This window comes from Giraffa tippelskirchi, chromosome 2 (assembly GCF_054371585.1).
Source record: "Giraffa tippelskirchi isolate mGirTip1 chromosome 2, T2T-mGirTip1v1.2.pri, whole genome shotgun sequence".
In the NCBI taxonomy this organism is placed as follows: Eukaryota; Metazoa; Chordata; class Mammalia; order Artiodactyla; family Giraffidae; genus Giraffa; species Giraffa tippelskirchi.
In genome coordinates this window covers 56602322-56627470 of record NC_137276.1, presented here as the reverse complement: position 1 = coordinate 56627470, position 25149 = coordinate 56602322, and positions in this window count along the sequence as shown.

Here is a 25149-nt window from a genome sequence, read left to right as displayed (position 1 = left end):
CGGACAATCTAGGCCAACGCTGTCCAATTGAATTTTTTGCAATTATGAAAACATTCTACTATATCTATATTGTCCAATATGGTAGTCACTAGCCACATGTGGCTATTAAGCATGTAAAATTTGGTTAGTTTGATTGAGAAACTGAATTTTTCATTTTGTTTAATTTTAATTAATTCTAATTTGTAATCAAATGTTACATGTGTCTAGTGGTCACCATATTGGACGATTCAACTATAGTTGAATTCTATCATGTGCCTTGTACTTATTTACCTCAGTCCATATTGGATGTGTAAGTCCTCACACAGCCCATCGACTACTTTCATTGTACCTATCCAAAGATGCAACTGTCTCTAATTCTATCAAAGGGAAATTCTCCACAAGGATGATGAGGTCTTTCTCTTGTTGGCTCAAGGACTTTCTTTCTTTTTATTCCTCACCTTTTATCTACTTCACACTCCTTACTGGATCATCCTTATGAACCCTGTTTAACGTGCCATTCACCTTTGAGAAAAATCTGTCACTGTAGTGAAAGTGTTAGTTGCTCAGTTGTGTTCAACTCTGCAATCCCATAGAATGTAGCCTGCCAGGCTCCTCTGTCCATGGAATTCTCCAGGCAAGAAAACTGGAGTGGGTAGCCAATCCCTTTTCCAGGGGATCTTTTCAACCCAGGACTGAACCTGGGTCTCCTGAATTGCAGGCATATTCTTTACTATCTGAGCCATTACCTATTCTCCTATCCTAAGGACATGTTTGTTTTTCTGCTCCTAGGCAAAGCAAAACTAGATGAAAGACTGTGTATAACAGCTCTATCTCCCAGTACCTGATTCTTTATTTTCCTTCGTTCTATCAAAACTACTCTGACCAAAATCAGTTACCCTGCCATATGACTAAACATAGTGTTATGTCTTGTTGTTTTAATAGCTTGACTTCTCAGAGGAGTTTGGTACATATCTAGAGAACTGAAATGTTCACAGTAGGTCTAGAGAAATACACGATAATCTCTTTTACTCATTAGCTCAGAGTAAGGTAAGGATGGAGGTAAAGGGATTTTTGAGGACAGAAAACTAGTTTTAAAAAATGGTCATCTTGGATAATGGAAATGTGATTCTTACTAATGAGACAAAATGGGAAAAAGAGTGAAAAAGCTGGCTTAAAATTCACCATTTAAAAAACTAAGATCATGGCATCCAGTCCCATCACTTCATGGCAAATAAATGGGGAACAATGGAAATAGTGAGAGACTTTATTTTCTTGGGCTCCAAAATCACTGCAGATGGTGATGGCAGCCATGAAATTAAAAGACACTTGCTCCTTGGAAGAAAAGCTATGACCAACCTATGTAGCATATTAAAAAGCAGAGACATTACTTTGCTGACAAAGATCCATATAGTCAAAGCTATGGTTTTTCCAGTAGTCATGTATCCATGTGAGAGTAGGACCATAAAGAAAGCTGAGTGCTGAAGAGCTGATGCTTTTGAATTGTGTTGGAGAAGACTCTTGAGAATCCCTTGGACTGCAAGGAGATCAAACCAGTTAATCCTAAAGGAGATCAGTCCTGATGGAAGGACTGATGCTGAAGCTCCAATACTTTGGCCACCTGATGCAGAGAGCTGACTCATTAGAAAAGACCCTGATGCTGGGAAAGATTGAAGGCAGGAGGAGAAGAGGACAACAGAGGACAAGATGGTTGGATGGCATCACCAACTTGGTGGACATGAGTTTGAGCATGCTCCGGGAGTTGGTGATGGACAGGGAAGCCTGGCGTGCTGCAGTCCATGGGATTGCAAAGATTTAGACATGACTGCACAACTGAACTAAACTGATTTATACATGTTTGTGACTTCTAGTTTTGAAATGATATTATAGCCTGAATTTCACCAAGTCTCGGAAAAGGCAAGAAAAGACAAAAATTTTTTTAAAAAGAGAATATTTTGAAAGCATTGAAGAGTTATTAAGTCAACTAGGATTTGGAGTGTCAAGCTCTTGAAAGGAGAGAACTACAGAAAGATAAGATGACTTGTTAAGCATCTTTCCTTAGAAGAATTTGCCAGTTTTTGGTGTGAGACCAGAAGCTGCAAGTCAAGCAGATGGCTTTGGTTAGTAGGAAAAAAGAAACCAGCAGATATTCTGGCAGTCCCTTGTCCTTCAGAGGAGATTTTAAAAATTTCAGTTTGGGACTGCCAAGACAGTAAAGACTTGAAGATCCAAGTTCTCAGAAAGAAGAGAACAAAGAAGGAAGCTTGATATTCTGGTAGCTTTACCTTGACATATTTCTTAAATTTTCCAACTGAGAAAGGCAAAGACTAAGAAGGCAAGTGGAAAACCACTGAAAAAGCAGAGTACTAGAGTTTTCAGCAGTCTCCCAATGCTAAGAAAACAAAGGCTGGAGTTTAGGACATACAAGAAAGTGAGTTAAGGTAAATTTAACAAGCTATCATTTAGGATTCCTGTATATTTTTAGCCTAAAACTAAGGGCAAAGTATCTATACATAGAAATTCAAAAATTCTGCAGTTGAGCTAGGTGAAAATTAGAAAATCAGAGTAGACTTGCTAGCAGTCTCCCAGTTCTGAGAATCTCAAAACTGAAATTCAGAACTTAAAAGGAAGTGAGACCATAGTAAACTTCACATGATTAGATATTCTGAAGTTCTTTTCCCCAGGAGCAGAGTAAGCAGGGTGTTATAAAAATGGCAGACCAGCAGTTTCTTTCAGTCCTTAATGCAATTTAGGTGATTCCCCTGCTGTGATCTACCAGAATAGTGAGTGTCAATAAGCCCTCATGCTTTTTTACACAAAATATTCGGGGTTTAGTAAAAAAAAAAATTAAGAATGCACTCCCCCCAAAAAAACCCCACAAATAAAACAGAAAATAGGCACACAGATGGCCTAATCATTGGAGTTATCAAAATGGATATGAAAATACTATTATTAATATGTCCAACACAATTTTCACAATTTCATCAGAGAATTAAAATCTCTATATTAAAAACCCTGAAACCCTGGAAAGTGTAGATCTGACTTACACAACAATAGAAATTAAAAATTTAATGCATGGGATTGTCTTTATAATAAAGGTAACATGAGGAGTTTAGGACACTCTCCCCCACAGAAAAGAAGTACAAAATTAAACAAGATTATTTAAAGCAACATTTTCAGGGAAACACAGAGAAGTAGGTAACAATTTCAAAACTGTTTGCTCATAGAAAATTAAAAAAAACAGCTATAAGATACTTAAATACAAATCTAAAAGGAGAAATATATACACCAAAACTAGTTAGCGTGTCAAGTTTTTCCTCTACATATGGATGAAATAAGTAGACAAAAGAGATACGACATAGAAGACTTGAACAGCACCATTAACCAACTTGACCAAGCTTATATATAGAGAGAACAACATCCAACAAAATAGAATATACATTATTTCCAACTGCACCTGAAACATTTACTAGCATAGACAATATACGTGAGATAAAATGTCTTAATTTTTAAAACCTGAAATAACATGAAGTATGTTTTCTAATGTCAAAGGATAAAGTTAGAAATCAAAATAGAAGGAAATCTGGAAAATCTTTAAATGTATAAAAATTAAATACTACACTGCTAAATAACACAAGGTTCACACTTGAAATTAAAAAAAGAGAGAGAGAAAAAATATATTGATTTCAATAAAAATGAAAACACAATGAAAATGTGTGCTGCTTCTGCTAAGTCGCTTCAGTCGTGTCCGACTCTGTGCGACCCCATAGACGGCAGCCCACCAGGCTCCGCAGTCCCTGGGATTCTCCAGGCAAGAATACTGGAGTGGGTTGCCATTTCCTTCTCCAGTGCATGAAAGGGAAAAGTGGAAGTGAAGTCGCTCAGTCGTGTCCGACTCTTAGCGACCCCGTGTACTGAAGCCCACCAGGCTCCTCCGTCCATGGGATTTTCCAGGCAAGAGTACTGGAGTGGGGTGCCATTGCCTTCGATGCAGCTAAAAGAATGCTTAGAGGAAAAGGTACAGCATTAAATGCTTGTATTACAACAAGGAAACTTTCAAGTCAATGCTCTATTTCAACCTTAATGAACTAGAAAAATAAAAGCAAATTAAACCCCAAAGCATGTAGAAAATAGGAAACAGTAACTATGAGAGTTGGTATCAGTGATGTAGAACAAAAGAAAGCCCTGTTTTCTTTTGTTTGTTTGTTTGTTTGTTTTGTTTGTCTGTAAAGAACCAGATAGTATTTTTGTTTTGTTTTGAGATTTATAGATCATATAGTCTCTGTAACAGTTATTCAACTCTACTGTTATAATGCAAAAGCAGCCATAGGTAATAACAAACAAATCAGGTTGGTATTCCAATATAACTTTATTTACAAAACAGTGAGCGAGACAGATTTGTCCTGTGACTTGAAACTTGGTGACACCTCATACAGAATATAGAAAAATAATAGAGAAAACCAGCAAAGTCAAGAGTTGGCTCTGTCTAAAGAACAAACATATTGATAAAACTTTGGCTAGATTAACTAAGAAAACAGGGAGAATACACCACCAGGATTGAAAGAAATGTTATCTCTGCAGATTTAAGGGAGTAAAAAGACAGGGAAAAAAAAATCTGTGAATATGTCAATAAGTTTGACAATGGGTAAAATGGGTCAGTTCCCTGAAAAATACAAATTACCAAAACTAACTCAAGAAGTAACAGAACATCTCAACAAATCTAAGTCAAATAAAGAAGCTGAATTAGTAATTTAAAATGTCCAGAAAGAAAATTCACATCCAAGTGGATTCAACAGCAAATACTATGAAATATTTTAAAAAGAAAAAAAAATATTGATCTTTTTAAAAAATTGACAAATTTAAAGAGAATAGAACATTCTGCAACTCATTTTATGAGGCCAGTATCACGCTGATATTAAAGCCAAAGTCATCACATAAAAAATCAAAAGCCCTATAGACCCACATTCCATATAAATATAGATCTAGTTCCTTAATAAAATAGCCACAAATTAAATTCAGCAATATGTGTGAAGAATATAACCAAGTGGGATATATCATTGAAATTCAAGGTTATTTTACCATCTGGAAATCAGTTAATGTTATCTACCATGTTAATAAAGGAGTGAAATTATATGATCATCTCAGTGGAAACACCCTCTGACAGAACTCAAATTCATAATAAAATCCTTCATTGAAACAGCAAGAGAAGGACTAGTCCTCAATCTGATATGAGCATCTATTAAAAACCTATAGATAATATTACCCTTAATGGGGAAAGACAGAAATTTTAACCTAAGTTTTAAAAAAAAGAGCAAAAATGTCAGCTGTCAATACTTCTTTCCAGAAATCTTTACCTTTCATTTGGTAGCTCTGCTCATAGACATGGACGGTTTATTGCGCTCTGGTAATCAATTCTGTGCATAGTCAAAGTGAAAATGACAAACTTACAGAGCACTTTATCACATACTAGCCACTATACTAACTTCTATACATACATTCTATTGGTTTATTCTTAGATAAACTCTTAGAGAGGTATATGCTCTTTTTTAACATTTGGGAAGACTGATGCTCTCAAAAGTTAATCTTATAGAACTTATGAGAAATAAAGCTAAGATTCTCCTCCAATATTATCTGCTTCCATTTCTATCATTTAGCAAATAATTTTAGGATTTTAAAATTCTAGAGCATTTTAGCTGTTTTTACTTTATCACCATTCTTTGTTAATTCGGGGTTTTTAAAAACCATCTTTCTTTTCAAAGCAAATAACTTTCACAAATATTTAATAAATGATCACAGATTCTTTGAAGTTCCTTTGGCAACTCCATGTTAATTGATACAATATATATATATTATCCAGTTTGTCAAGTGTGAAACATATATATTGTAGCATCTTACTATAAATGTAAAAGAATAGCTGTTTAGTAGTCACTGTTGCTAAATTTATATTACGTATTTACACATTCCATATTTTGAGGTATTATTCATAGATCCTTTGTTTCATTTCTGCATGAATTTTATCCTTCTGTAGGGAATATCCTACAGCTCTAATGCAGTTAACATGCTTCTCAGTGGATATACACTTACTTCTATATCCCTAAGGGTACAAATAAAAATATTCAGGTTTATTGCTTTTCAGATTATAGAGAGATTTAACATTTTTTGTATTGGACTTTATGATACCATAAATACCACAGGACATTTTGCGCTATGTCACTCAGCAGGAAAAAGTACATTTTATTTCTTCTCCATATGTTAAATTACTGATTTTATTAATAAAGGAACACTTCTCCAAACCAGCTTTATTTCATAATAACATTTTTAAAAAGAGAAGCATGATACTCAACCTATAACCTTTTATTTTAGAAAATCAACCTATTATCCAGGATGTAAGCAACTAATTCTCACAGTTACTATGACCTACTCACTTCTGCAAATTTATCTAAAAGCTGTATAGGATCCCTTTTCACACTTCATTGCTTAACACACATGGAAATTGTGTTCATGTGTGTGTGTGTGTGTGTGTATAGTGAAACAAGAGATTCAGTTCAGTTGCTCAGTCGTGTCCAACTATTTGCGACCCCAAGGACTGCAGCATGCCAGGCTTCCCTGTCCATCACCAACTCCTAGAGCCTATTCAAACTCATGTCCATTGAAACAAAATCTTGGGCTCCAGATTTTGACAGCAGTCATGAAATTAAAAGATGCTTCTCCTTGGAAGAAAAGCTATGACAAAGCTAGACATTGTTTTGAAAAACAGAGACATTACTTTGCCAACAAAGATCCACATAGTCAAAGATATAGTTTTTCCAGGAATCATGTATGAATGTGAGACTTGGACCATAAAGCAGGCTGAGTGCTGAAGAATTGATGCTTTTGAAATGTGGTGTTGGAGAAGACTCTTGAGAGTCCCTTGAACTGCAAGGAGATAGAACCAGTCAATCCTAAAGGAAATCATTCTTAAATATTCATTGGAAGGACTGATGCTGAAGCTCTAATACTTTGGCCACCTGATAGGAAGAGCTGACTCATTAGAAAAGACCCTGATGCTAGGAAAGATTAAGGACAGGAGGGGAAGGCGATAACAGAGGACGAGATTGTTGGATGGCATCACTGACTCAATGGACATGAGTATGAGCAAGTTTCAGGAGATAGTGAAGGACAGGGAAACCAGGCGTGCTGCAGTCCATGGGGTTGCAAAGGGTTGGATACAACTGAATGACTGAAGAACAACAGCAAAATAAAAAAAGGCACTGTGGCTGTCTTGAAGACTTTAAAAAGTTGGGCTACTTCATGAAGAGATATTCCAGAAAAGATAGAAAGGGATGGAATTAATAACAGATAACAGAGCTAACTCTTATGCAAAGGTTCATTTTGTTGTCCCAGACAAGAGGGACATTTGTAGCATGGTCAATAGCAAATTTATGAAAACAGCATTATCTAGTTGAATAAATATAGAAGAGTAGTGTCTAATGTTCTTATGTCATATAATCCATTAAAACATCTTTCTTCTATTCTCATAGCCGTTGTTTTCCCAATGGAGGATCATTTTTGTTTAATTACTTTCCTCAAAATTAAAAGTGAACAGTGTGAAGTCTAGAATAAACTTGGTGAAGCATTCATTAGTATTAACATTTGTCTTTGCTTAAAGACAGAATAAAACAAAACTAATGTGAATTCTTATAGTTTGTCAAGTCTTTACATTTAGTCTAATATTCCTGAATAGATGCAGGCACATGTATCTGAGTGGGTCTCTAAAATTTAGGTTTACATGTTCTATTTGAAAGCATTCATTTTAATGTAAGCTGTCAGCAAGCTCATTGGTTCAGTAACTGTCATCCTACAGCCTTGCTCATCATCTTAAAATCTGCTTTGGCTACCCATCATTTTAATGAGGCAAGGTTAATCTGTGATGGAGGCTTGAGTGAAAAGGAAAATACTAGCTAGATTTTATGGAAGGAGAAAGAAAGTGATACACTGCCGTTATGACTTGCTAGTATCACAAGTGAGTATCTTTCTCTCATCTTCATTTCTGTTTTCCCCATTTATGGCAGTTTCAATTTTGTCATTGTAAATACACACAAGTATTAATATATTCAACTTATTAAAAAACAATTATGGAATTGTGTTTTCAATTCATTATTTTTGTAATTATGTTTTTTCATTGTTGTTAATTAAATCACTATTTTTCACATCAGGGTGTAGTGGAAGAGGTGTGACAAATTAGAATTTACACGGAGCCATCAGTTCTAGAGAAATACACTTAGAGATAATTAACAAAATTATTTTTTGTCCCAATTTTATAAGTTAAGAGAGTAATGAAATTACTGCCTATGCTTGAATTGTTTATTTGAGTATGAACAGCTGGGTGTAAAGAGGCCCACACAATGGGTCAAAAGACAATGTTGAATTGAGGAGCAGAACAATACTTAGCAAAATCTGCTGGAAACCAAGACTCAAATGGGAGCCGGACCTCTGATCCAGATATAAAAGGACCATTTACCCGTTACTCAAATGAACAGAGTGAGGTGGTAAGCCTCCATTCTGTCTGTTGACAAATAATTTATTATCTTTTAAGTAATTAGGAAAAAATTTTGGAAAGAAATAAAAACATAGAAAAATTGATTTTAATATAATCATATGAGAATCAGAGTTTGACAGATCAAACAGAAGAACATAAGTTAGAAATAAAAGAATATCTGAATAGTATAGTAAGATTGATTTAATGGTCAAATATAGAACTTTAGCCTACTAACAGAAAATTTATTTTATTTTCAAGAAATGATGGGCAATGTTTTTAGATTTCTAAACACTTAGTCATAAAGGAAAACACAAAAAATAATTCTAATTTATAGGCCATAATATTCTATTACAGTGCTAAAAAAGAGATTGCGTGCATGCTAAGTCACTTCAGTCGTGTCCGACTCTTTGCAACCCTATAGACGGTAGACTGCCAGGCTCCTCTATCCATGAGATTTCCCAGACAAGCATACTGTAGTGGGTTGCCATGCCCTCCTCCAAGGGATCTTTCCAACCCAGGGATTGAACCCACATCTCTTATGTCTCCTGCATTGGCAGGTGGGTTCTTTACCACTAGTGCCACTGGGGAAGCCCAAAAAAGAGATTAGGGTAAAAATACAATAAACATTACATTGATTATAACAGAACTAGAAAATAATACTCATGTTAAGACTGCAACAAACTGAATTTAAGAATATTTAGATGACTAGGGGAATAGACATTTTTGATGATTATTAAATGAGGCTCAAGTATACCTGAGGTAAATTGATAGTATTAAATGCTATCATTCATAAAATAAAATACATAAGCATAAATGACTTACAGTTTAAACTCAATAATTAGGAACTGTAATTGACAAAAATTTAAGAACAAGAGAAGAGGTTATTGAGTAAAGTTAGATGGGACTGAATTTTAATCCAGAAATAAAATAGTGGGAAAAGTATTAGCTGATTAATTGGAAGAAAAGAATCCTAAACTGTAGTGTGAACTTTTCAAAGTTAAGATAATTATGGCAAAGATTAATCTACTTTATTCTTCTTTTAAGGTAAGGAAAATTTTGTCCATCATTTCTTGAAAATAAAGTATATTTTCTTTTGTCTTTATTTTTGAAGAGCTGTGTTCTGGATATTGCAGTTCCTACATTCAGAGCAAAGCAGATCCTAGTAGACAGAACCACCTCAGAAGATGCCCCAGGGATCAGAGGAGAGTTTCCTAAATTCTAACAGTCATGGTCCATATGTCTGTGATTGAAAGACAGGCATATAGAAATATAATAAAATGGCTAAGTGTGATATTACTTTTCCTGAGAGTTGTTTGCTTCTAAAGTAAAACCTAGTTATTTCATGAGGTGCACCTATACAAGTATTTGTCAATCTGATTCAGTTAAGATTCCACAATTACAGTCTTATTAACTTTCTGTTATTTGCTCAGTCATGTCTGACTCTTTGTGACCTCATGGACTGTATCCTGCCAGGCTCCACTGTCCATGGGATGCTCTAGGCAAGAGTACTGGAGAGGGTAGCCATTCCGTTCCCCAGGGGATGTTCCCAATCCAGGGACTGATCATGGGTGTCCTGCATTGCAGGCAGATTTTTTACCATCTGAGCCACCTAGGAGCTTTGAGATTTTTTTGTAATGTAATTAATAGAAAGTTCAAAGAAGTTTCATTAAGAATCACACCTTCTTTTGCATAGGATATCAATTATTTAAGATGCATTAAATTCTATATGATAAATTCAATTTCTCGTGGCTGAAAACCAGATTTTGAAAAGTATTTTGCCAACTAAGTTTTCACTTAGGTATACAATGATTTTATCCTGACATATTTATTTAACTGTAACACCATATTTTAGGGCTATCTAAATAGTTCCTGCTACAAAAGAAAGTTAGTAAAATGTACCTGAGTCATTCGATATGAAAGTAGTATGAGTATTTTGGATTTCTTTGCGAAGTGAATCCCTCAGGGGTGATTCTGCAATGTCATAGCCCATAACCACAATGATAGATGCAAGGGCTTTCAATTGAGTATAGGCAAAACAGAGCAAAACGTTGAGGAGACAGTCAACTGTCTGGTATAATATCAGAGAGAGATGACTCTGCTTTAGGGATTGGATAGAGATCAATCAGTTCAGTTCAATTCAGTTGCTCAGTAGTGTCCGACTCTTTGCGATTACCCCATGAACTGCAGCATGTCAGGCCTCTCTGTCCATCACCAACTCCCAGAGTCTACCCAAACCCATGTCCATCGAGTCGGTGATGCCATCCAACCATCTCATCCTCTGTTGTCCCCTTCTCCTCCTGTCCCCAATCCTACCCAGCATTAGGGTCTTTTCCAATGAGTCAACTCTTCACATCAGGTGGCCAAAGTATTGGAGTTTCAGCTTCAACATCAGTCCTTCCAATGAACACCCAGGATTGATCTCCTTTAGGAGGGATTGATTGGATCTCCTTGCAGTCCAAGGGACTCTCAAGAGTCTTCCCCAACACCACAGTTCAAAAGCATCAATTCTGTGGGGCTCAGCTTTCTTCACCGTCCAACTCTCACATCCATACATGACCACTGGAAAAACCATAGCCTTGACTAGACGGACATTTGTTGGCAAAGTAATGTCTCTGCTTTTAAATATGCTATCTAGGTTGGCCATAACCTTCCTTCCAAGGAGTAAGCGTCTTTTAATTTCATGGCTGCAATCTGATCTGTAAAAAGCTAAATGTTTTTACTCAAGGAATTTGCTGCCTCTCCACACTGCAAGCAGAATGATATCTTACATAAAAATATGACATCCTACCTAAAGACTTTCAATGTTTCTAAACACGGATAAAGATCAAGATTATCCATGAGTATGCTGAACATTATGAGAACCTGATCTAAATTATTTTAATGCCTGGGTTACATATACTCAACTTTTATGTATTTTTAAGTTTCAATAGTGTCTGAAACTTTTAATGTTTTCTTACAAAACTGGAGTATAGGAAACTTCACATCATCGAGGACATCCATAAAGAAAACAGTTAGTAGAAAACAATTCTTTTCTCCTAGGAGAGACTTTTGCTTTCCGACCCTGGTTGTACTACATCTGTGCTGCCCCTTGTGATCAGTTCAGTTCAGTCCCACAGTCCTGTCAGACTCTTTGCAACCCATGAACTGCAGCACGTCAGGCCTCTCTGTCCATCACCAACTCCTGGAGTTTACTCAAACCGATGTCCATTGAATCAGTGATGCCATCCAATCATCTCATCCTCTGTCATCCCCTTCTCCTTCTGCCCTCAAAGTTTCCCAGCATCAGGGTCTTTTCAAATGAGTCAGCTCTTCACTTCAAGTGGGCAAAGTATTGGAGTTTCAGCATCAGCAGCAATACTTCCATTGAACATCCAGGACTGATTACCTTTATGATGGACTGGTTGGATCTCCTTGCAGACCAAGTGACTCTCAAGAGTCTTCTCCAACACCACAGTTCAGAAGCATCAATTCTTCGGCGCTCAGCTTTCTTTATAGTCCAACTCTCACATCCATACATGGCTACCGGAAAAACCATAGCCTTGACTAGACGGACCTTTGTTGGCAAACTAATGTCTCTGCTTTTTAATATGCTGTCTAGGTTGGTCATAAGTTTTCTTCCAAGGAGTAAGCATCTTTTAATTTCATGGCGGCAGTCACCATCTACAGTGATTTCGGAGCCCCCAAAATTAAAGTCAGCCACCGTTTCCACTGTTTCCCCATCTATTTTCCATGAAGTGATGGAACCAGATGCCATGATCTTAGTTTTCTGAATATTGAGCTTTAAGCCAACTTTTTCACTCTCCTCTTTCACTTTCATCAGGAGGCTCTTTATTTCTTCTTCACATTCTGCCATAAGGATGGTGTCATATGCATATCTGAGGTTATTGATATTTCTTCCCAGCAATCTTGATTCTAGCTTGTGCTTCATCCAGTCCAGCGTTTCTCATGATGTACTCTGCATATAAAGTTAAATAAGCAGAGTGACAATATACAGCCTTGACGTACTCCTTTTCCTATTTGGAACCAGTCTGTTCTTCCATGTCCAGTTCTAACTGTTGCTTCCTGACCTGCATACAGGTTTCTCAAGAGGCAGGTCAGGTGGTCTGGTATGCCCATCTCTTGAAGAATTTTCCACCATTTGTTTCGATCCACACAATCAAAGGCTTTGGCATAGTCAATAAAGCAGAAATAGATGTTTTTTTGGAACTCTCTTGCTTTTTCGATGACCCAGTGGATTTTGGCAATTTGATCTCTGGTTCCTCTGCCTTTTCTAAAACCAGCTTGAACATCTGGAGGTTCATGGTTCACGTATTGCTGAAGCCTAACTTGGAGAATTTTGAGCATTACTTTACTAGCGTGTGAGGATGAGTGCAATTGTGCGGTAGTTTAAGCCTTCTTTGGCATTGCCTTTCTTTGGGATTGGAATGAAAACTGACCTTTTCCAGTCCTGTGGCCACTGCTGAGTTTTCAAATTTGCTGGCCTATTGAGTGCATCACTTTCACAGCATCATCTATTAGTATTTAAAATAGCTCAACTGGAATTCCATCAACTTCACTAGCTTTGTTCGTAGTGATGTTTCATAAGGCCCACTTGACTTCACATTCCAGGATGTCTGTCTCTAAGTGAGTGTGAGTGATAGTCTCTTTAAATCTTCACATATGCTCATTTAAATAATAATTAATATTTAAGAGAACTCAAAACTTAGTTGCTTAGTCTCAGTTGTTACATTTTCAGTATTCATAAGCCACATGGAGTTAGTGGCTACTCTACTGGACAGAGAATATTATGGGCATTGGCATCATCAGAGTAAATTGCCCTAATTTAGAATCAAGTAACTAATCTTTCTTTTTAGTATCTGTTATTATGTCTAGTTTTCTAGTTGCCACTCCCTCTCTTATTGGACTCTTGTGTTCCAAAGCTGCTGCATTTTGTATAAAGGCTCTAGTTCTCACTCCTATCTGCCTATTGTGTATTCACTCTAGAACTCCTCTTTTCATTATGGATGCTCTCTTCCTTGACTGAATCCCATTCCCTCAAATGACTCTTCATGAGAATGCTCCCCAATAATGTCCTACTGGAACATGTTGATACATACTCTACATTCCAACTTTCACATAATCAAGCCAATATCTCATAAAATAGAGTGCATTTATATTTTATTATACATGATCCTTTCTCACTAAATATTTTGCAAAATTTTTGCATACTTTCTTGACAGGGAAGTACTGTAATCTATTTTATTATTTTTTGTTTCTTTAGATGCTTTTTGTCATCTTTTTAGATGGTTTTTTGTCTCTTTAGAAATATGGAATATTTTACAAAAGGTATTTAGTTCATATGGAAAATAATTACTATTCATAAACACAATACAATTTTAATAAATAGACTAAAAATAAAAGTAGAAAGTTTTAGGAAAATAATATTCTTACCCATTATTTTCTTAAGTTAATCTGCATTTTGGACAATCACTTATAATTATACCTCCTATGAAACTTTTCTAAATTACAATTAAAGTTTTGCCTTAACAAAATTGTTAAGGGACAAATGCATCAGATGAAATTTAAGTGATAATTAAAATTTTATTTTAATAAGCTTAGTTTTAGACAGAGATATATTGCTTACATGCTCAAAATTCTCCATGCCAGGCTTCAACAGTACGTGAACCATGAACTTCCAGATGTTCAAGCTGGTTTTAGAAAAGGCAGAGGAACCAGAGATCAAATTGCCAACATCTGTTGGTTCATCGAAAAAGGAAGAGAGTTCCAGAAAAATATCTACTTCTGTTTTATTGACTATGCCAAAGCCTTTGACTGTGTGGATCGAAACAAACTGTGGAAAATTCTTCAAGAGTTGGGCATACCAGACCACCTGACCTGCCTCTTGAGAAATCTGTATGCAAGTCAGGAAGCAACAGTTAGGACTGGACATGGACCAGCAGACTGGTTTCAAATAGATAAAGGAGTACATCAAGGCTGTATATTGTCACCCTGCTTATTTAACTTATATGCAGAGTACATCATGAGAAATGCTGGGCTGGAGGAAGCACAAGCTGGAATCAAGATTGCTGGGAGAAATATCAATAACCTCAGATATGTAGATGACACCACTCTTATGGCAGAAAGCAAAGAATAACTAAAGAGCCTCTTGATGAAAGTGAAAGAAGAGAGTGAAAAAGTTGGCTTAAAACTCAACATTCAGAAAACTAAGATCATGGCATCTGGTTCCATCACTTCATGACAAATAAGTGGGGAAACAGTGGAAACGGTGGCTGACTTTAATTTTGGGGGCTCCGAAATCACTGTAGATGGTGACTGCCGCCATGAAATTAAAAGATGCTTACTCCTTGGAAGAAAACTTATGACCAACCTAGACAGCATATTAAAATGCAGAGACATTACTTTGCTGACAAAGGTCTGTCTAGTCAAGGCTATGGTTTTTCCACTGGTCATTTGGATGGGAGAGTTGGACTATAAAGAAAGCTGAGCACCGAAGAATTGATGCTTTTGAACTGTGGTGTTGGAGAAGACTCTTGAGAGTCCCTTGGAGTGCAAGGAGATCCAACCAGTCCATCTTAAAGGAAATCAGTCCTGAATATTCATTGGAAGGATTGATGCTGAAGCTGAAACTCCAATACTCTGGCCACCTGATGCCAAGAGCTGACTCATTTGAAAAAACCCTGATGCTGGGAAAGATTGAAGGCGGGAGGAGAAGGGGATGACAGAGGATGAGATGATTGGATAGCATCACCGACTCAGTAGACATGAGTTTGAGTAAACTCTAGGAGTTGGTGATGGACAGAGAGGCCTGGTTTGCTGCAGTCCATGGGGCCGCAACGAGTCAGACATGACTGCGCGACCAAACTGAACTGATATTGCCTACTAGATTTCTCTTATAATTTTTGTATGTAAACCATCATTTCCACAAATAGAGACTGTTATACATTACAGTGTTAACAATTTAGTGAAAGATCAATGGCAAAGTATAATGTAATATAAAGATGTGTGAGGTGTGCTTAACAATTAATTTTTCTTTTAGTTCTGAATATATACATCCTCCATTGCTTATGCCTTGCAACTTATTTTTACCTTTTATACCCATACTTACAGCTGTAACTCACAACTATATCCACATTTATGAAAAACAGTATCCAGGAAACAGCAAATTCTTAGATAATCGGGAAACCTTTTGTTTGTTCCTGAGAAAGCGAGAGTTAGAATCAGAACCTTGGCTAAAATATAATGCTAAAAACTTGAAAGTGGGATAAGAATTGTAAAAAACATAAATTGCCACTTCGTATTCTTTAGTGTATTTCAAATAGAATACACTTATTGTGTGGGCTATTTAATTGTTCTTATAAAACTATCCAAACTGGTCACTTATTTTTGTGAAAACAAGATAAAAATCTATCCTCTTTAATGAAAATATTTGAGAAGTAGTTGTAAAATGTTGTAGCTAGTCTTGAATCTCTTGTCACTAACTTTTTTTGAAGAAATGTTACTTTTGTAAGCCCCATTTAATCTGTGCCTGACCTGCATTTATTTCTTATCTATGTGCATATATGTGTGTTCTGGTTCAGAAAGTGACACACAAGAAATCAAGGACTGAGAAACCTGAAGTTTGTAGGAAGAATGAGCAGGAATGACTTTTATATCCTACTGGAGGACTAATCATTAAGAGGAAATGAGTTAGATTTAGGGAGATTTTCCTGTACTGTGATGTTGATGCATTGCATATGGTATCTAAAACGGCATGACTTGGAATTGACAGATATTTTAATGTCTATCTTTTTTTTCTGGTAAATTTGATTTTTAACATTTTTTAAGTTTACTGTATTTCACATACCATGCAAAGAACTTCATGTGAATTAATTGACTTAATCATGACAACAACCATAAAATAGCACTATTTTTAGTGTCCTCCTTTTAAATATAAGAACATTTAAGTAACTTCCTCTAGTTCTCATAGCTGAACAATGGTGGAAAAGATTTAAAACCATGCAATCTTCAGTCTGATTCTAGAACCTGTGTTCACATACACAATGCAGATTTTTTTTTTAATTGGATTTTTGGAACCACAGAGCAACAATTATCCATAGAGGTAAGGCTCTATGGATTATCTAATAGAATAGCCAATTGTTTCTTAATTACTGTGAGTATTTTGTTATTCCTGAAAATTAATTAACACTACAAAATATTGCAGCTTGTATCTATTACCCAATTGTAGACAAAGATGCCCTTTTCTATGGCCCCAAACTTAGTAGACACAAGCTGCAATATTTTGTAGTGTTAATCCTTGAAAATTTCCCTATGAATTTATGCATGTTCCAAATCTATCTACAGAAATCCCAGAAAATATTAACAGATATTATAATTTAGAAATGTCTGACCAATTGATGTGCAGGTCTTTTTGGTTGTGTAATTATTTTTTGTTTTCTTTATGACATCTAGGGTTATTCAAGGAAGATAAGTAAAGACTATCTAATCAGGTTGATTTCATAGCAATACCCTGAAATGGAACAATTTGGGTAAAACATGGTGTATGTTAGGGAGTTTGTCTTTTTGTTCAGTATGAATGCAATTATGATTATATCCTTAGAAAATAAAATGTCACAAATAGAATGAAAAATGTTTCAGGAGAAATATGGCAAGGTATTGGTGGCCCAGTGTGGTAAACACAATAATAACTTCACCAAAGATATCCACAACCTAATCCCCAGAAACTATAAAATTATGCTAGATTACATGTCAAGACGAAGGCTATATCAGCTAATTGCTTATCAGTTCACTTTAAAATAGGGAGATTATGGTAGATTGTCCATGTGTGCCCAATGCAATCACAGGACCTAAAAGTAGAAGAAAGTGGAAAAAAAAAGAGAGAGAACTAGAGAGACAGGAGCATAAGAAGGACTTGACCCAATGTTGCTAATTTTAAGATGGGGAATGATACCATGGGTCGTGGAATGTAGGCAGCCTCTAGAAGCTGGAAGAGGCAAAGAAACAGATTCTCCCTTGGAGCCTCCAGAAGAAATGCAGTCCTGTTGAAACTCTGATTTTAGCTCCATGAGATTCATTTTAGATTTCTGACCTCCAGCATTTTAAATAATATATTTCTGTTGTTTGAAGTCACTGAATTTGTGGTGATTTGTTACAGCAATAATAGAAAATTATCAGTGATATCCTCAGAATATTATTGCATTGATGAAAATGGAAATTATTGTCACATTGGTGATCTTTGCATAAGTCAGGATAAGGATAATAAAATATCATACTAAGCTTGAAATAAGTGCCTCTGTGATCACTAACATGTATGAACTTTAGAGAGCCTTGAAAACACATACGACATGGATCTAAGCATGACATGAGCTCTCACAATAAAGCATGCATACTCAACCAAATAAATAGCTTCCTTATTGCTAATGAAAGAAGGATTATAGTTAGGCTGAGAATTGATATGTTTCATTTTTCTCTCTCTTTATGTGTGTGTGTGTGTTTGTGAGAAATACCATATCATGATGTGCCTGTCTGATTGCTAAAATGAATTGCTGGTGGAATAACCAAAATGCGAGAAATGTAAGGAAATGTTAAGAAATTATATTGCATAATTGTGCAACTATTTGGAAGGACTGTAGACAGTTTGCACTGTTCATTATTTTCCACAACATTGTTTAGGCCCTTTTTTCCAGGGATGTAAAAATCACTAATTAAATATGAGATATACTGTATTGGAGACACATATATGTGTTAAGTTACATTTCAGATGCATAAAAACCAACAAACTGATGAAAAATGAAGTCTAAATTAGCAGTTTATATTTTTGCTACACTGTCCTTAGTATTCAAAGAGCTTTCTTGAGGTGCAGCAAAATTGTCCACCCATCATTTCTAGCACATCATAATTTAATGTTATAAGAATAATAATAAAGAAAAAAGAATGTATACTTTTTTCCCAGTACAAACACAATGATAAAGATTTGAAATTATTTTATTCACATAGGTTGCATTGAAATCTGTGAGGTATTATTCATGACAAAAGCTATAAACTAACCTAAAGTTCAACAAAAGCTGTTGTCAAGTAAACTATAGGACATAAACCTGATGCCATATTATGCATCACTGAATAGTGAATCTTTTGACTACTCTGTAAGGAAACTGAAATAAGACTATGAAGAGTTGTTTTTTGAGAGGGTTATATAAATTTACATTTTTTTTCACTTTATTATTAATGTGATATTTTTTCCAGGTTATCTATATTGGGCACTGGGAAAGACTGTGTGGTCTGCTTTTGTTGAGTAGAGTGTTGACATACGCCTATCAAGTTTAATTATTTTATAGTGTTGCTCTCGGAGAAGGCAATGGCACCCCACTCCAGTCCTCTTGCCTGGAAAATCCCATGGACGGAGGAGCCTGGTAGGCTGCAGTCCATGGGATCGCTAGGAGTCGGACATGACTGAGCGACTTCACTTTCACTTTTCACTTTGATGCATTGGAGAAGGCAATGGCAACCCACTCCAGTGTTCTTGCCTGGAGAATCCCAGGGACGGGGGAGCCTGGTGGGCTGCCGTCTATGGGGTTGCACAGAGTCGGACACGACTGAAGCAATGCAGCAGCAACAGCAGTGTTGTTCTGTTCTTCTATTTAGCTGTTAACCTCTTGCTCAGTTTGTTCTATAAGATCACAGTCTTAAAGCCATACTGAAAATAAACAGCTAACAAAAATGAATGCGTAAAACCTACACTTTCGGGCAAAAAAATTAGACCTTAAAAAGAGAAAGGCAGTCAGAACGCCAAAATAAATATGAAGTTACTGGAAAGAATACATAAAAAGAAAGAAACTTTAGATAAAAATTTTACCATATCCATTTTATTTCCAGAGAATGTCAAAGTTATAAAAGCATACTATTACACCTTCAGCTGATAATTAAGAAAATGTCAGATTACCTATATGTTTTGCTTTCTGACCTTCTCATAACAATTGTCTGAGAATATCAATACTGTGTTTGTTTTCATTTTCCTTATAGTCACATGCTATATAATATAGCACATTATATGTAGTAGTCTTTAAGGGAGAATAATAGCTCCAAATCTGAATTTAGTAAACAGGTACTTTGTTTATTAAATATTATTGTTCTGAGTGACACTCTTAAGCTGCTTCAAATTAGGTTTTCTTTCAACTAAATTATTATTACAGTTATCTGTCCTAATGATTTTATGAAGTTGATTTCACAATCAGTATCATCTAATTAACTGATAAGTAATTAGCAAATGAAATTGTGTGTGTGTATATATATATATAGGGAGAGAGAGAGCAAGTGAGAGAGAATAATAAAGCCAAATTATACGGTCATACTGACAAAAGTTGACATCTTTTGGGGCATACAATCTTTAGTGATCATTAAGTGAATGTCTGGCATTTGATATAAATGTGAATATTTGATAAAAAAGTGAATCCTGATTTAATTTTGGCAGGAACATTTTCTCAGGTTGAAGGGTTGTGACAAAAGAAATATCATCAAAAAGATTTTTCCCTTTATAAAGGTTTGTCTCAGGTCTAGGTGACAGATAAACCATTCAAATATTCTCTAGCTTAAGTTGATAATTTTATCATATCCTTCACATCTCTATAACCTTTATAATCATGGAATATTAAACCATACTTTTGCCAATAAGCACTTAACCCTTGGTTCATGCAAAACAGACTCAGGAGTACTACAGTGCTAATGCAATCATCTAATAATCAGCTCTATTTGCTGTCAGAAAAACTACAGAATTGTTTTAGTAGTATCTGCTTATGTTTTGGGGTAATTAATCATTCACACATAAAGACAACAGCGAGAGATGAGTAAGAGATAATGACAAGGAGAGAGGAAGTTTCTGTCTTGCTGTACCAAGACACTTTATATCAACTGATAAATCTGGTGGGAAATACAGGTCTACTGAAGAGATCTAATTCAACAGACATTTTTAAAATTTTTACATCTGAAGTGTGGATTAATAAACAAACTGATGAAGCAAAAAAAGAGAAAGAAACATTGTTTAAAATGAAGCAATAGTAATAAGTTAATAAAGACATCATTCTATCCACTAGAATTCCAGCAATAAATAGACAGGATGAGTGTGTGGTTGAATTCTACATGGGAAACTTGGACTGAGATAACTGTGATCTGACATTTAAAAATTTTTTTATTTTACAACATTCTTTTTTATCTCATTTTTCCTTCTCTATGAAAGCTGACATTTTTCTATTTCTTGCATTCATACATCTCCATACACACACACACCACTAAGCCACTGGGGAAGCCCATATATATGTATATATAATTCCTATTTAATATATGTAAAATGGATAAAGGTGACAAAGTTTGGGGATGAAGGACTGTACAATCAAATCTTACCAGTGATATTCATTTATTTCCCATGTTATTTTCTAGTTCAATCTTAAAACATATATTATGATGTTTCTTCATAGTTAGATTGGCCAAGTCATAATTTAGTCATTTCTTAGTTCTTTTTTCTTAGTAAAACTATAGTAGCAGAATTTTACTATAATTCCTAGCATAAGGCACAGTGGATGCATAATAACCTGTGTGTTTTTATGCATGTGTGTGTGTGTTGTGTGAACCTTCAAGGAATATCATCAGAAGAATGGGATTACATAGAGTTTAAAGCAGATACTTCTTGAATTTGAATACTAACTTCATATCACAACTAACTCTAATGTGTGGCAAGTTATTTAATCTTTCCATGTATCAATTGATGCTTTTGAACCGTAGTGTTGAGAAGACTCTTGAGAGTCCCTTGGAGTGCAAGCAGATCAAGCCAGTTAATCAGTCCTGAATATTCATTGGAAGGACTGACACTGAAGCTGAAACTCCAATACTTTGGCCACCTGATGCGAAGAACCGACTCACTGGAAAAGACCCCGATGCTGGGAAAGATTGAGGGCAGGAGGAGAAGGGGACGACAGAGGATGAGATGGTTGGATGGCATCACTGACTCAATGGACATGAGTTTGGGTGGACTCCAGGAGTTGGTGATGGACAGGGAGGCCTGGTGTGCTGCAGTCCATGGGGTCGCAGAATTGGGCACAACTGAGCAATTGAACTGAACTGATGTATCAGTTTTCTCATCTCAAAATGAACTATAGTACTTTTCCCATAAGTTTATCATGAAGCTTAAACTGTTAATTAACTAACTAAACTAACTGAAGTAAATTATTTAATATTTATAGAATACTTTGAAAGTTACTGGAACACAGTAATTTTATATAAGTGACTCTTAAGTAAAAGTTGAAAGTATTTCTGGATATATTTTCCCTAGGGGATCATTTAAGCATCTGCTGTAAAGTTCCAAAAAGTTGAGGAAAAATAAACTGAATGAACATTTAGGTATATTCACAAGTTTTTGGCAAGAAATTAATTAACTTTATGGGATGAAATTAAGGGAAAGCAAAAATGAGAGCTGAAGCAGACATTCATGGTGGTTTCATTAAGCTTGAATGGTGCTGAACTTTATTTACAAACTCTTAGGGCCTGAGCAACTGAAGATAAAACCCAGATATAAGATAGGAAGATAAAATAAGATAGAGGTACTTCCCTGGCAGGACAGTGGATAAGAATCTGTCTGCCAGTGCAGGGAACACAGGTTTGAACCTGTGTGGCAGCTACTGAGCCCACGTGCTGCAGCCACTGAAGCTCACGTGCCTAGAGCTTTGTGCTCCCATAACAAGAGAAGCCACCACAATGAGAAGCCCACACACCGCAATGAAGAGCAGCTCCCACGTGCTGAACTAGAGAAAGCCCGTGTGCAGTAATGAAGACCTAACACAGCCCCCCCCCAAATAAACAACAATAAAGTCTAAAATAAAATAAGAGGTCAAAAAAAAGATGGCTGCAGCATCACAGGTAATAATGAAATAAAAAATCCTTCTTAACATAACAACAATAGAACATGAGGCAGGATGAAAATCCATAAGTCAGTCATATGTTGTTTATAAGGAATATTTAAAACATAAACATGACAAAAAAGTAAATAGTATATTACCAAAAATAAAGGGAGTTATTACTGCTGAAACGGTCAATGGGTTATGTAGTAAACAGTTACAAACATATATGCAAATCATGACATATGATAAAACATGTAAAGTACATGTTACTGAAACTACCAGGAGAAACTGGAAAATTAATAGTGAAAGTAGGTAAAAAAATTTTTCTATATATTTGGTTCATATCTGAATACTTCTACTGGAATGTAAACTCCATAAGGTAGGAATGTTTTTCCTTCTTGGTTTGCTTTATAGCTAGTTCATATTTGGTATTTAAAATAGTGCCATGTATAGGATAGGCATTCAAAATATATTTGGTGCATTGATCAATTAATAAAAAAGAGTAGCAAGTCAAAATCTGCTAAAAAAGAAAGCAGCGGTTCCAGATGGTTCAATTAACAAGTTAAAAGAACTATCAAGGAGGGACAAATTTGAATTTGATTAAAAAAAACTATTCTAGAAAACAGAAAAAGAATATACAAATATTCACTATTACATATATAAGGATTTTATAATTACTGAAAAAAATACTTCCAAAAATTTTAAAACTGACAAGTATTTCCTAAATAACTACTTGAAAACAAGGACATAATAAAAAAAAATCATGCCTATAAAGGAAAAAAAAATACTATTTCATAGAAGCAAGCATAGAATTAAATCTAACATTCTTTTAGGAAAAGTGTTCATTAAAATTAGAAACAGAGGGAATTTCCTTGAACTAATACAGGGTATCTTTAAATAATGTTTAAAAAATGTTGAAACAAAAATTATTCCATTTGTGATAAAAGAAGTATGCCTTACAGCACTGCTTTTATTCTATATTGTAAGGAGATCCCAAATGCTTCATATAAGTAAGAAAAGAAATATTTAATTGAAAAGATGAAAATTAGATTATTCCGGAAAATATAATATACAACATAGAAAATTCCCCCAACCTAGGTGGTGTTAGTGGTAAAGAAACCACCTGCCAATACAGGAGACATGTAAGAGTCACAGGTTCAATCCCTGGGTTGGGAAGATCCCCTGGAGGAGGGCATGGCAACCCACTCCAGTATTCTTGCCTGGAGAATTCCATGGACAGATGAGCCTGGCAGGATACAGTCCATAGGTTCACAGAATTGGACATGACTGAAGTGAGCTGGCACACACGCACAGTTAAAATAAAAAATTCAAAGTTTTACAAGTATGCTAGACACAAACAATATTAAACCAATTGGAATCTCTGCTTCTGCCACGATAAAGTCACAGGAAACAGACTGATCTTGCTGTCTGAAACATGAGAAAACTGAACAGAATGACCTTCCTATCTTATGTACTAGGAAACATCAGTTTTCATTCATTGTGCAATGAGAACAATAGAGCAACAATCTCAGGGAAATAACTGAGAAGAGCTTATGACCCACCCAGCTTGTGGCCTGGAATTTCCATAGGAAAGGGGAAATCAGACAGAACAAAGTGTTTTCACTGAATTGAGGAGCAAGATTTCAGATTTCAAAGAGACAAAAGCAACTAAAAGTTATGAAGTAACTAACACACAGAAAAGGGAGTTGCAGAGATATAGAAATTCAGAGATATGCAAATAATGCCCTAAATTTTTTGCCTGGGCCTTGATTCAAGCGTGGATGTGATGAAAATATTGACGGTTAGAAAAAGAAAGATCAGAAAGAAGTAAGAAGAACCACACTTAACCTCACACAGACCTGGGAATAGTTTGGTTTTCCGCTGTTCAAAGTGCAAAGATTTCCAAATATATTAATGTAGAGTGCTCAGATAAAGCTCTCAGTAAGCGCTGCCCTGGCAGTGAGTCCTAGACCAAGACTGTACCTCACTAGTGTGAAAGTGAAAGTGTTAGTCGCTCAGTCGTGTCCGACTCTTTCAACCCCATGGACTGTAGCCCACCAGGCTCCTTTGTCCATGGGATTTTCCAGGTCTCTTTCAACCCCATGGACTGTAGCCCACCAGGCTCCTTTGTCCATGGGATTTTCCAGGTCTCTTTCAACCCCATGAACTGTAGCCCACCAGACTCCTTTGTCCATGGGATTTTCCAGGCAAAAATATGAGTAGGTTGACATTTCCTTCTCCAGGGGAATCTTCCCAACCCAGGAATTGAACCCGGGTCTCCTGCACTGCAGGCAGATTCTTTACCACTTGAGCCATCAGGGAAGTACATAAGTATATTGTTGAAAACTAATAATACAGAGAAAATCCTCAAAGAACTCAGAAGAAAGAAGATATGTTTAGAGGCATAAAGCTAAAATTACAGTAGTCTTCTCATTAGATATTGTGCAGATCAGAAGACACTGGAATGTAGTCTTTTCAGTAACGAAAGAATAAAATCTGCCAGTCTAGAATACATTGTTCAGTAAAATCAACTTTTGGAATGAAGAGGAAAAAAAAATTGTTTTTCAGGCAAACTGAAGTTGAAAGAATTCATCATTGACAGATAAGCACTTAAATAAATGTTAAAGGACATTCTTTAAGTATGGCAGACCCTTGAAAAATAAGGGTGTTAAACGTGTATAATTTATAGTCAGCTCTCCATACCCATTGTTCCTCCCCATCTGCAGATTCAACCAACCACAGATGTTGTAGTACGTAGTATTTACTACTGAAAAA